The 10,838-nt window shown below is 43.1% G+C and overlaps 1 long non-coding RNA gene across 2 annotated transcripts; it reads right to left on the minus strand.

Moving 5' to 3' along the window:
* Nucleotides 1-1,103: 1,103 nt before the first annotated feature.
* LOC102477603 (uncharacterized) lies at nucleotides 1,104-9,928 on the minus strand. Of its 2 annotated transcripts, none has more exons than XR_333148.1 (3): nucleotides 9,896-9,928; nucleotides 8,090-8,140; nucleotides 1,104-1,327 (listed from the first exon to the last, which is right to left on the minus strand). It is a non-coding gene; the product is annotated as an uncharacterized LOC102477603 (long non-coding RNA). The 2 variants fall into 2 exon arrangements; XR_333149.1 differs by lacking the exon at nucleotides 9,896-9,928 and adding an exon at nucleotides 9,719-9,833.
* Nucleotides 9,929-10,838: the final 910 nt, after the last annotated feature.

Consider the following 10,838-nt stretch of genomic DNA (forward strand, 5'->3'; position numbering starts at 1 on the left):
TTTTTTTCTTTTAGCAGAACATGTGTAGCTATGTGCTTCCTCTTCTTTTTCTCTTTATCATGACAGAGTGCATGCATGCGTACGTGAGAGCAAAAGGGAGAGAAAGAAAGAGACGAGTCCCCTCCCCAGGGTCTGGTCATGGCATGCTCTCCTTCCTCCAGCCCATCAGATCCTGGGTACTCATGTGTGCATTGTGTGTTTCAGCCTGACTGAGTCAGGGATATGAGACCAGGCTTCTTTCAAGCAGCGCATTATCACTGCTCCAGGGAGCTGCCCCCAGTTTCTTTCTCATCTTAAATGAACACACAGTCTGCTGGTTTCCATTCAATGAGCTAAAGATTTAGAATCATCTGGAAAGGTTTTTTTCTTTTATTTATTCTTTTTAAATTTCTTTCTTTCATGAGAGATGGAGATGGGGTCAGGGAAAGAAAGACAAGCCCTCTCCACAAGGTCTCGTGTCATGATCCTCCCTCCAGCCTTCCCAGCCAGCCAGGATCACAGGCTGGTGCATACAGGCTGAGGGGGGAATCACAGGCTGGAGCATACAGGCGGGGGGCGGGGGATCACAGGCTGGCGCATACAGGCTGAGGGGGGAATCACAGGCTGGAGCATACAGGCGGGGGGCGGGGGATCACAGGCTGGCGCATACAGGCTGAGGGGGGAATCACAGGCTGGAGCATACAGGCGGGGGGCGGGGGATCACAGGCTGGCGCATACAGGCTGAGGGGGGAATCACAGGCTGGAGCATACAGGCGGGGGGCGGGGGATCACAGGCTGGCGCATACAGGCTGAGGGGGGAATCACAGGCTGGAGCATACAGGCGGGGGGCGGGGGATCACAGGCTGGCGCATACAGGCTGAGGGGGGAATCACAGGCTGGAGCATACAGGCGGGGGGCGGGGGATCACAGGCTGGCGCATACAGGCTGAGGGGGGAATCACAGGCTGGAGCATACAGGCGGGGGGCGGGGGATCACAGGCTGGCGCATACAGGCTGAGGGGGGAATCACAGGCTGGAGCATACAGGCGGGGGGCGGGGGATCACAGGCTGGCGCATACAGGCTGAGGGGGGAATCACAGGCTGGAGCATACAGGCGGGGGGCGGGGGATCACAGGCTGGCGCATACAGGCTGGGGGGGAAACTGAACTCCAATCTTCCATAAGCAGCTCCAGAGCACTGCACTATGCCAACAAATGTGGCTGAGCCTGAAAAGTTTATTTCTATGCTTTTTTTTTTCTCCCAAAATGTTGATTCCTGTGCTTTTTCTCTGGCCATTTAAATCAGAATTGTTAGGATGATCTCTGTAATACGGTGGTCTTGGTCATGGGCTGTGAAAGAATTCCCAAACTCAGAGAGAAGGTAGATAGAAAAGAATTTATTCACTTTCCAAGAGAGGGAAGGGGCCAGATATGGAGAGCTCCATCAGCCCTAAAGGGTGGGTCCAGGAGCTTTTCTTGGGACTTTAAGAAAGGGGGGCTATGTTTGGGTAACTAAGGTCATTCTTGGACAGGAGGCCTATGGATCTTTTAGAATCCCTGGACTACTTTGTCAACATCTCTGGCTGTCAGAGCTGACCACTTTGATCTGCCGTGTATTTGGAGGTTTGTTGATGTTTTAGTGTCAGCAAGAGACTGGTGTTAATCTCCATATCTATAGGTAAAAACTTAGAAAAACAGGGACGAGCAGATGGCATAATGGCTACGTCACTGGACTCCCACGTAGTCGACTACAGTTCTAGTCCTGGACCCAGCAGCTTAAAACACACCCGGTGTGTGTGTGAGTAATTGCAAGAGGTGAATGGAGGAGAAGGAATTGTAGCTTGGTCATCCCCTCAGAAGGGGTGATTGTTTGCCTTCTGTCTTCTGTCTCTCCATGTGTCTCTGGCAAGCACATGTGCCCTATAGCAAAAATCTCTCTGAATAAAAAAGAAAAGAAAAGCAAAAGTTAGCTATCTGTGGTGGGATTAGGAAGAGGTCAGCTAGCCTGTGAAGAAAAAAGAAGGAAAAAGGAATATCTGAAGCAATTGAGAGGTTTTATATTTTTGGAGAGGTTTCTTTTGCTATAGGGTGCATGGGCTCTCCAGAAAGTCAGAGAGAGACAGAGAGACAGAAAGCGAAGGGATGGCCATCCTGCAATCCCTTCTCCTCCATTCTGTTCTCGGGATCTTGGGCACGCACACACACATGCCCAGTGTGAGTTTAAGCCACCGGGTCCAGGACTCGACCCATAGTCAACTATATGGGAGTCCAGCGACATAGCCATTACGCTAACTGCTGGTCCCAGCAATTGAGAGTTTTAACAAGTCTTCCCCAACAGGAGATCCTGAGACATTGAGTTAACCCTTTCCAATGTCTTAAGATTCTTGGGTGACTTTTAACCCTTTTAAGAATCCCCAATGATAGATGTTGGCATTAGCAGACTGTGAAAACTCCTGAGTGGATTTTAATTCATTACCATGATTGAGAACCAAAGATAATAATGATTTCCAACTTTGCCTCAATTGTATCAGAGCCAGCACTTAATTTGATGAAAAAAAAAATTACAATATACTAAATAATTACATAAGCAGTCTTTACACGTAGCAACACTGCTGAAACTGAACTGTTGACTTGCACAATAATTATCTAAAATATTCGTCTCTCAACTGATGACTGAAAATTTAAATTTAATATATAAAAGGTTCGAACCTCTCTCAAAGTCTCCCAACTCAGGGTAAAAGCCCAGGTTCTGACAGGATCTCCATGCCCTGCTCCTTACATCTCCGATGTCATCGGCTTCTCTCTGCTTTGCTCCTCTCTCAAGTTGGCCAGGGGTGCTCCTACCTTGTGGCCTTTATACTAACCATTCCTTCTTTCTAGAATGCTCTGCCCTAGATGCTCAACAAAGGCATCTTCTCTTCCTGCCCTCATCTCTCTCTCATGGAGAAAGAAAGAAATGCAAACAAACAAAAGAATAGAAGCAAACTTTCCAGATGAGTTTAATGTGCCCCCAGGTTTGACCAACTCTGCATAGGATGTTTTAAAGGCAAGTCTCTAACTCATTGAAGTAAGGCTACAGCCCTATGTGCTTCCAGTTTTCTCCTTGACTGACACCTCTGCAATGAGAGCTCACCTAATCATGGATTTATAACTTGAAATTCACTCCTTCTATGCACTCTTGGTAATCCTGATCCTGTATGGTCCTACTTTATTTTTTTCCCACATCATTTCTTGGCTTCTAACTCAATTAGCATGTTTATTGCACATCTCCTACCATTAGAAGCCATGTTCCTCAAAGGCGAGGATTTTCATTCCACAAGGATCTTTGTCTACTTCCTTAATATGTCCTAGCTATCTGGAAAAGCAAATGGTACATAGAGGTCACTTTTTTTTTTTTTTCTTTTTGGCTATAGTGTGTGTGGGCGGGATCTTGGGCATGCATGCACATGTACCTGGCATGAGTTTAAGCTATCAGGTTTGGGGCTTGAACCGTGGTTGACTACGTGGGAGTCCAGTGACATAGCCATTATGCCAACTGTTGGTCCCAGTGGCCACTTACTAAGTGAATGAATGAAATGTGTGTCCAGGATCCTAACATTCAAGTCCTGCTCAATCTCCCCAGACAGGACCCATGGCCTACCCTGTACTTTGTTTCAAGATCCTAGTCTTCTGCCTTCCTGCCTGTTGTCTAAGCTGTAGGGACAGATGAGAGACAAATCCTAACTCACAGCCACTCTAATTCTGTTTTGCTATTCCATGGCTGATGCACGAATTAAAAAGTAAGTAAATAAAAGGAGAGTCTACAACTTTTCAAGATATTTCATGATGTCCCAGTAACTTGATTATTGTCAGTTTTGTTTTAGTTTTTTGCCATAGGCTGTGAAAGCTCACAGGAGACAGCGACATTGAGAGGGAAAGTGAGTAATCCCCTCCTTCCCCAGGGATGGCCATGCTGCAATCCTTTCTCCTCCGTTCTCCTGCTGAGATTCTAGGCACGCGCACACGTACACTTGGTGTGATTTTTCAAGCCTCCAGGTTTGACTCGAGCTGTGATTGACCATGTGAGAATACATCCCCTTAACCACCACACCACCTGCTGGTCCTGATTATTGCTAGTTTTATATCTTGGATCTGATTCTTTGAGGTAGACAGAAGCTTTCTTCTAACAGGAATTTTTAAACTACCAATCAGGGGAGTAGGGCTAATGACTGGATATTGTCTGTGCTTCTTATTTATAGCTCCCAAGTCAGCATTATTCACTGGTCAAAACTTATAGCAAAGATTTACTTCTTAACCTGCTTTTAACGTAAATTAAAGACATTGTGAAAACAGATCAATCTAAGCGTTTATCCTAATTTCCTATCACTTGCCTCATCTGCTTCTGACTCATTTATCTCAGGAGAGTTGCTCCACAGAAACCCCTGGTTCAAAGCAGCAACATCTGTCCTCTCCTGAAAACAAAGTCTGGGGTGAATGGTTGGCCTTGTTCATTTTTTTCCTTTTCCGCGAGAGTTGATCTTAATATAATACTGTTAGAAACTCTAATTGGACCTTACTGGGGTTTTCCAATGTCAATATGTGGTTTTAGGAGGAAAATGCTGTCATACAAACTCATCTTTAGCAACATGAGTAATGGACGGGAAAATTGCTTGGTCTGGCTTTGAGTGCTGTCCACTTTTGCTCCCCAACGGTTGGCACATTATAGACTAACCTTTTAGTGAAATTACAAAGCTTTCATGTTGCCCTCTCTTACGTGTCTGAGGGTGGCTGGAAAGAGAAGGAAATGATGTGCAGCCACAAAGCATTGACTTTTTCATTTTTTTGGTGGTGCAGCTTTTTCCTTCTTTTATATAATTGTATTTGCTCTTATCTTTCATCTTCCACCTAATTTGTTGGAAGTGGCCATTCAGGGCATGATAAGAAAGGGTGAAGAGGAAGAAAACACTCTTCTTATTAAAGCAATGAAAATGGAGATGAAACATGCAGGTGAGCTAGCATTTTACAATGCCCCTGGAAGGTTCTGGTTCCCGAGTAATGCAGAACAGCTGAGGGGGCAGGAGTCACATAGACAGAGGCCTCACCTCGTGCCTCTCAAACTCTGGCATGCAAGTGAGCAACGAGTGCCTTCAGCTGGTGCCTCGGCATGTGAGGGAAGGAGGAATTGACTCTTTAAATTGCCAGGCGAACCTGAAATTTGTCAATTTCTGTGTGCAGATGGTAGGGGAGCCTTCTCTATGAGAGGTTGTAATTGGGACCAACTCTTCCTGCTCAATGAGTGGCATTGAAAGTCTTCCAATTGTGAGGAATTATGAAAAAATGGATGAGTCTGGGTTTCAGAGTTTTCTCATTTCCCCTTTTAGAGCACCAGCCTCCCCAACGGGGCTGCTTTATTTATGTCAGTTGGAACTGGACCCTACTCTAAAATGAGATCCTCACCTACTCATGTCTCTCCTTAGGGCACTTGCAATGACTGAAATCAGTTTTCAAGCCCAGTCTGTCAGATATTACCATGCAACAGACTGAGGGATGTGGTTTAGAGTCTTTCTGTCACTGCAGTTGGACTGTGGTCACCTCTCCGTCCTACCACTGGAGCATAACAAAGAACCAAGGGAGTCTGTTACCTGACAAAGTTTCTCATACTTTTTTAAGCTGGTTGCTCCTTCTGCTTCCATCTGCTATACCAGTGTCTGATCCCTGGGCTCTGACACCCCACAATGATAGATTCGGGGGACAATAGCAGATACGACCATTACAAAAGTTGTTAAGTTAGAGTGATACGAAATTTGCATACCTGGATGGTGTAGAACTTCACGTGGTTGACTACGTGGGAGTCCAGTGACATAGCCATTATGCCAACTGTTGGTCCCAGTGGCCACTTACTAAGTGAATGAATGAAATGTGTGTCCAGGATCCTAACATTCAAGTCCTGCTCAATCTCCCCAGACAGGACCCATGGCCTACCCTGTACTTTGTTTCAAGATCCTAGTCTTCTGCCTTCCTGCCTGTTGTCTAAGCTGTAGGGACAGATGAGAGACAAATCCTAACTCACAGCCACTCTAATTCTGTTTTGCTATTCCATGGCTGATGCACGAATTAAAAAGTAAGTAAATAAAAGGAGAGTCTACAACTTTTCAAGATATTTCATGATGTCCCAGTAACTTGATTATTGTCAGTTTTGTTTTAGTTTTTTGCCATAGGCTGTGAAAGCTCACAGGAGACAGCGACATTGAGAGGGAAAGTGAGTAATCCCCTCCTTCCCCAGGGATGGCCATGCTGCAATCCTTTCTCCTCCGTTCTCCTGCTGAGATTCTAGGCACGCGCACACGTACACTTGGTGTGATTTTTCAAGCCTCCAGGTTTGACTCGAGCTGTGATTGACCATGTGAGAATACATCCCCTTAACCACCACACCACCTGCTGGTCCTGATTATTGCTAGTTTTATATCTTGGATCTGATTCTTTGAGGTAGACAGGAGCTTTCTTCTAACAGGAATTTTTAAACTACCAATCAGGGGAGTAGGGCTAATGACTGGATATTGTCTGTGCTTCTTATTTATAGCTCCCAAGTCAGCATTATTCACTGGTCAAAACTTATAGCAAAGATTTACTTCTTAACCTGCTTTTAACGTAAATTAAAGACATTGTGAAAACAGATCAATCTAAGCGTTTATCCTAATTTCCTATCACTTGCCTCATCTGCTTCTGACTCATTTATCTCAGGAGAGTTGCTCCACAGAAACCCCTGGTTCAAAGCAGCAACATCTGTCCTCTCCTGAAAACAAAGTCTGGGGTGAATGGTTGGCCTTGTTCATTTTTTTCCTTTTCCGCGAGAGTTGATCTTAATATAATACTGTTAGAAACTCTAATTGGACCTTACTGGGGTTTTCCAATGTCAATATGTGGTTTTAGGAGGAAAATGCTGTCATACAAACTCATCTTTAGCAACATGAGTAATGGACGGGAAAATTGCTTGGTCTGGCTTTGAGTGCTGTCCACTTTTGCTCCCCAACGGTTGGCACATTATAGACTAACCTTTTAGTGAAATTACAAAGCTTTCATGTTGCCCTCTCTTACGTGTCTGAGGGTGGCTGGAAAGAGAAGGAAATGATGTGCAGCCACAAAGCATTGACTTTTTCATTTTTTTGGTGGTGCAGCTTTTTCCTTCTTTTATATAATTGTATTTGCTCTTATCTTTCATCTTCCACCTAATTTGTTGGAAGTGGCCATTCAGGGCATGATAAGAAAGGGTGAAGAGGAAGAAAACACTCTTCTTATTAAAGCAATGAAAATGGAGATGAAACATGCAGGTGAGCTAGCATTTTACAATGCCCCTGGAAGGTTCTGGTTCCCGAGTAATGCAGAACAGCTGAGGGGGCAGGAGTCACATAGACAGAGGCCTCACCTCGTGCCTCTCAAACTCTGGCATGCAAGTGAGCAACGAGTGCCTTCAGCTGGTGCCTCGGCATGTGAGGGAAGGAGGAATTGACTCTTTAAATTGCCAGGCGAACCTGAAATTTGTCAATTTCTGTGTGCAGATGGTAGGGGAGCCTTCTCTATGAGAGGTTGTAATTGGGACCAACTCTTCCTGCTCAATGAGTGGCATTGAAAGTCTTCCAATTGTGAGGAATTATGAAAAAATGGATGAGTCTGGGTTTCAGAGTTTTCTCATTTCCCCTTTTAGAGCACCAGCCTCCCCAACGGGGCTGCTTTATTTATGTCAGTTGGAACTGGACCCTACTCTAAAATGAGATCCTCACCTACTCATGTCTCTCCTTAGGGCACTTGCAATGACTGAAATCAGTTTTCAAGCCCAGTCTGTCAGATATTACCATGCAACAGACTGAGGGATGTGGTTTAGAGTCTTTCTGTCACTGCAGTTGGACTGTGGTCACCTCTCCGTCCTACCACTGGAGCATAACAAAGAACCAAGGGAGTCTGTTACCTGACAAAGTTTCTCATACTTTTTTAAGCTGGTTGCTCCTTCTGCTTCCATCTGCTATACCAGTGTCTGATCCCTGGGCTCTGACACCCCACAATGATAGATTCGGGGGACAATAGCAGATACGACCATTACAAAAGTTGTTAAGTTAGAGTGATACGAAATTTGCATACCTGGATGGTGTAGAACTTCAGGATAGGAAGCTTTCTGGAGCTATGATCTCTCTGGAGAATGAGTCAAACAGAAAAAAAAAAAGTGCTTATGTCATATCATGTTTTGCATAGGACAGAAACTATAAAGGGCCCATTGATTTTATTGATTCAGAGGTGAGAAAATGAGGCTGGCAAGTTGAATTAACTTTTAGCCACCCAGATGGTAAGTACTGGAATCAGATGAGAGCCCAGATCCCTGAAGCCTTGGTTCTCTTTTTCTTTCCAGTTCATCATGAGAAGCCTTTAGAGAATCAATTTCATTATCGTGACTGGGGAGGCCCTCAGATGAGCCTGAGTTGTGCTCACTGCTGAGAATCAGACACGGCAATGTCCTGAGGCCTAGTGGCAGCGGCCCGCCAAGAATTTCCTTGTGCAAAGAACTATGTATTTTGCAAAGTAACTCATCCAAAGGAGGATAAATAAAGGCTCTAAGAATGCTTTATGCTCTAAGGAAGAAAGGTGATTTTTCTCAGTCAATGACTAGCTTTCAACTTAATCCCTATTGATTTATTCTTGAGACTAAAGGAAAGAACTGCATTCTCACTAGAATTTACTTAAGAGCAAAAATCAGGAACACCTTCACCCAGAGCATCAGGGCATATTGGCCTGGTACGAGCCAAGGACCTTGGGGAAGAGGCAGCACTATCTGTTCTCTGAATCTTAGTCTCTATGTCTGCAGAGCTGTGCAGTGTACAACCTGTGCAGCTGGATACAGACTGAGAGACAGACTAGATAGCACTGCCTCTTCCCCAAGGTCCTGAAATCAACCTCCTCGTGTGGATATTCTATTCTACTCACTGGTCAACTAGGAGACAGGGATGAAGAGGAAAGGATCAAATTCGATTTTGTCATTAATCACTGAAAAACCATAGGTAAGTTATTTTAATTTTCTCGATCTTAGTTTCCTCATCTGTAGAACAGATAGGTTAGTAATGAACTCTCTTGGGTTAGATTGGTTGCATCCCTCATGCCATTGGCCTTAGAGGAGGGGCAGCTGTGTCCATGGAACCAGTCTTTTGGGCTGTATGTGACCTATTTGAGAACTTTTCTGTGCACCTTATGGATCATTTCTCAGGAGGAAATGCCCTGAGATGGGCACCCTTTGGCACCCGAGCCAGAGTTGCTAGAAGAATGGCTTAGCCACTGCATGGCACATAATGACTGCAGTTGGAGTCCCAGACCTGGGGATTTGCTTTCTCACTTTCCCTTTCTTTCTCTCTCTGATCAAATTAAAAAATAATAGTAGTAAATAATAGTAAATAAATAATTCTTTTTTTAAAAAAAGATGAGAATCCCTTCATACATTCCACAGAAAGATTTTTTTGGCTGCCATTTAACATGTTCTAGAGCATCAGATGATAGAAATCTTCAAAACGCTTTTTTTAAATTAAGCCAGAATGGCATAATATGAAATCAGAGAAAAGAATGCAAAAAGAAAAACTAAACACATTTCACCGATGAATAAATATCAATGGGAAAAGTTTAAACAAAATAACGTTAAATAGCATTTGTCAATAAACAGAAAGAAGAGACACCCTAGGACAAGTAGAGTTTAGAATAAGGATTGAGCCCTGACTCTACCCAGATTACCTGTGTGCATGCTGGCCTGTCATTTAATAGCAGGGAGTGTTGTGGTTAAGGTGCTAGATCCCACCTGGCCATATGGTGATTTGAGTCTCTGACTGGTAGCCTGAAAATCACACCAGGCACATGTGTTTCTCCTCAGAGGAGAAAGGAGGAGAAGGGATTTTGGGGTGGCCATTTCACCTGGGAGGTGATTTCTCACTTTCCATCTTCCTGTCTTTTTCTCCAGTGAGCCCATGTACCCTATGTAAAACAAAAACAAACACAAACAAACAAAAACCACTACATGTATGATTTTGGACAAGTTACTTAACTTTTCTGTTTCTCTACTTCTGTATCTGAAAAGTGGGTGTAATTATGACACCTACCTAGCTGAGTTGTGGATAGAATTAGTTAATATATATGAAGTGCCTAGGTGCGTAGCAAGTTAGCGTTTACTTTTGTTCCTATTTTTCAAGGAATTCAAGATCGGAAGCAGAGGTCTAACTTTTTATTCAACAAATGAGTATTTGTTCCAGCACAATTAATTATGTAATGTTTTGTTTTCTGACTTAGTTGTAATGATGAACTTTACCATATTCTAAATAGCGGAAGCCTTGGGCTTTCTATTCTGTCTCACTTATTCAGAAGTCTATTCTTGAACCACTATCATGTTGTTTAAATTATATTTTAAAAATAAGTTTTAATAATTTATATAATTGCTCCCTCACTATTATTTCCTCTAAATGATTTGGGTGATTTGGCCTTATCACTTTTTCTATTAAATTAAAAACAAAATCTATAAAATAATTTTATTTTTAAATATCACTGTAAAATGCTTAAATAAAATGATAGCAAATATCTATTCGATGTTATTATAATTTATTTAAACTTAAAAATTATTTAATGGCATTTGATATCTTTACTATATTCCAGGAAAATGATACACTTTCTAACTGCTCAATGCAGTCTTTTAATTATCTCAGTATTTAAAAAAAAAATCTTATACTGACTTTTACTTTTATTGATAAATTGATATTTTTGTTTGCTTTATTATTATAATGGATTGATGCTGTTTCCATTTTCTATATTCTATTTTTTTTTTGAGAGGTTTTTGAGAGGTTTTTGCTATAGGGCGCGTGCGCTC

This window comes from Tupaia chinensis, unplaced genomic scaffold (assembly GCF_000334495.1).
Source record: "Tupaia chinensis unplaced genomic scaffold, TupChi_1.0 Scaffold000001_1, whole genome shotgun sequence".
Classification (NCBI taxonomy): Eukaryota; Metazoa; Chordata; class Mammalia; order Scandentia; family Tupaiidae; genus Tupaia; species Tupaia belangeri.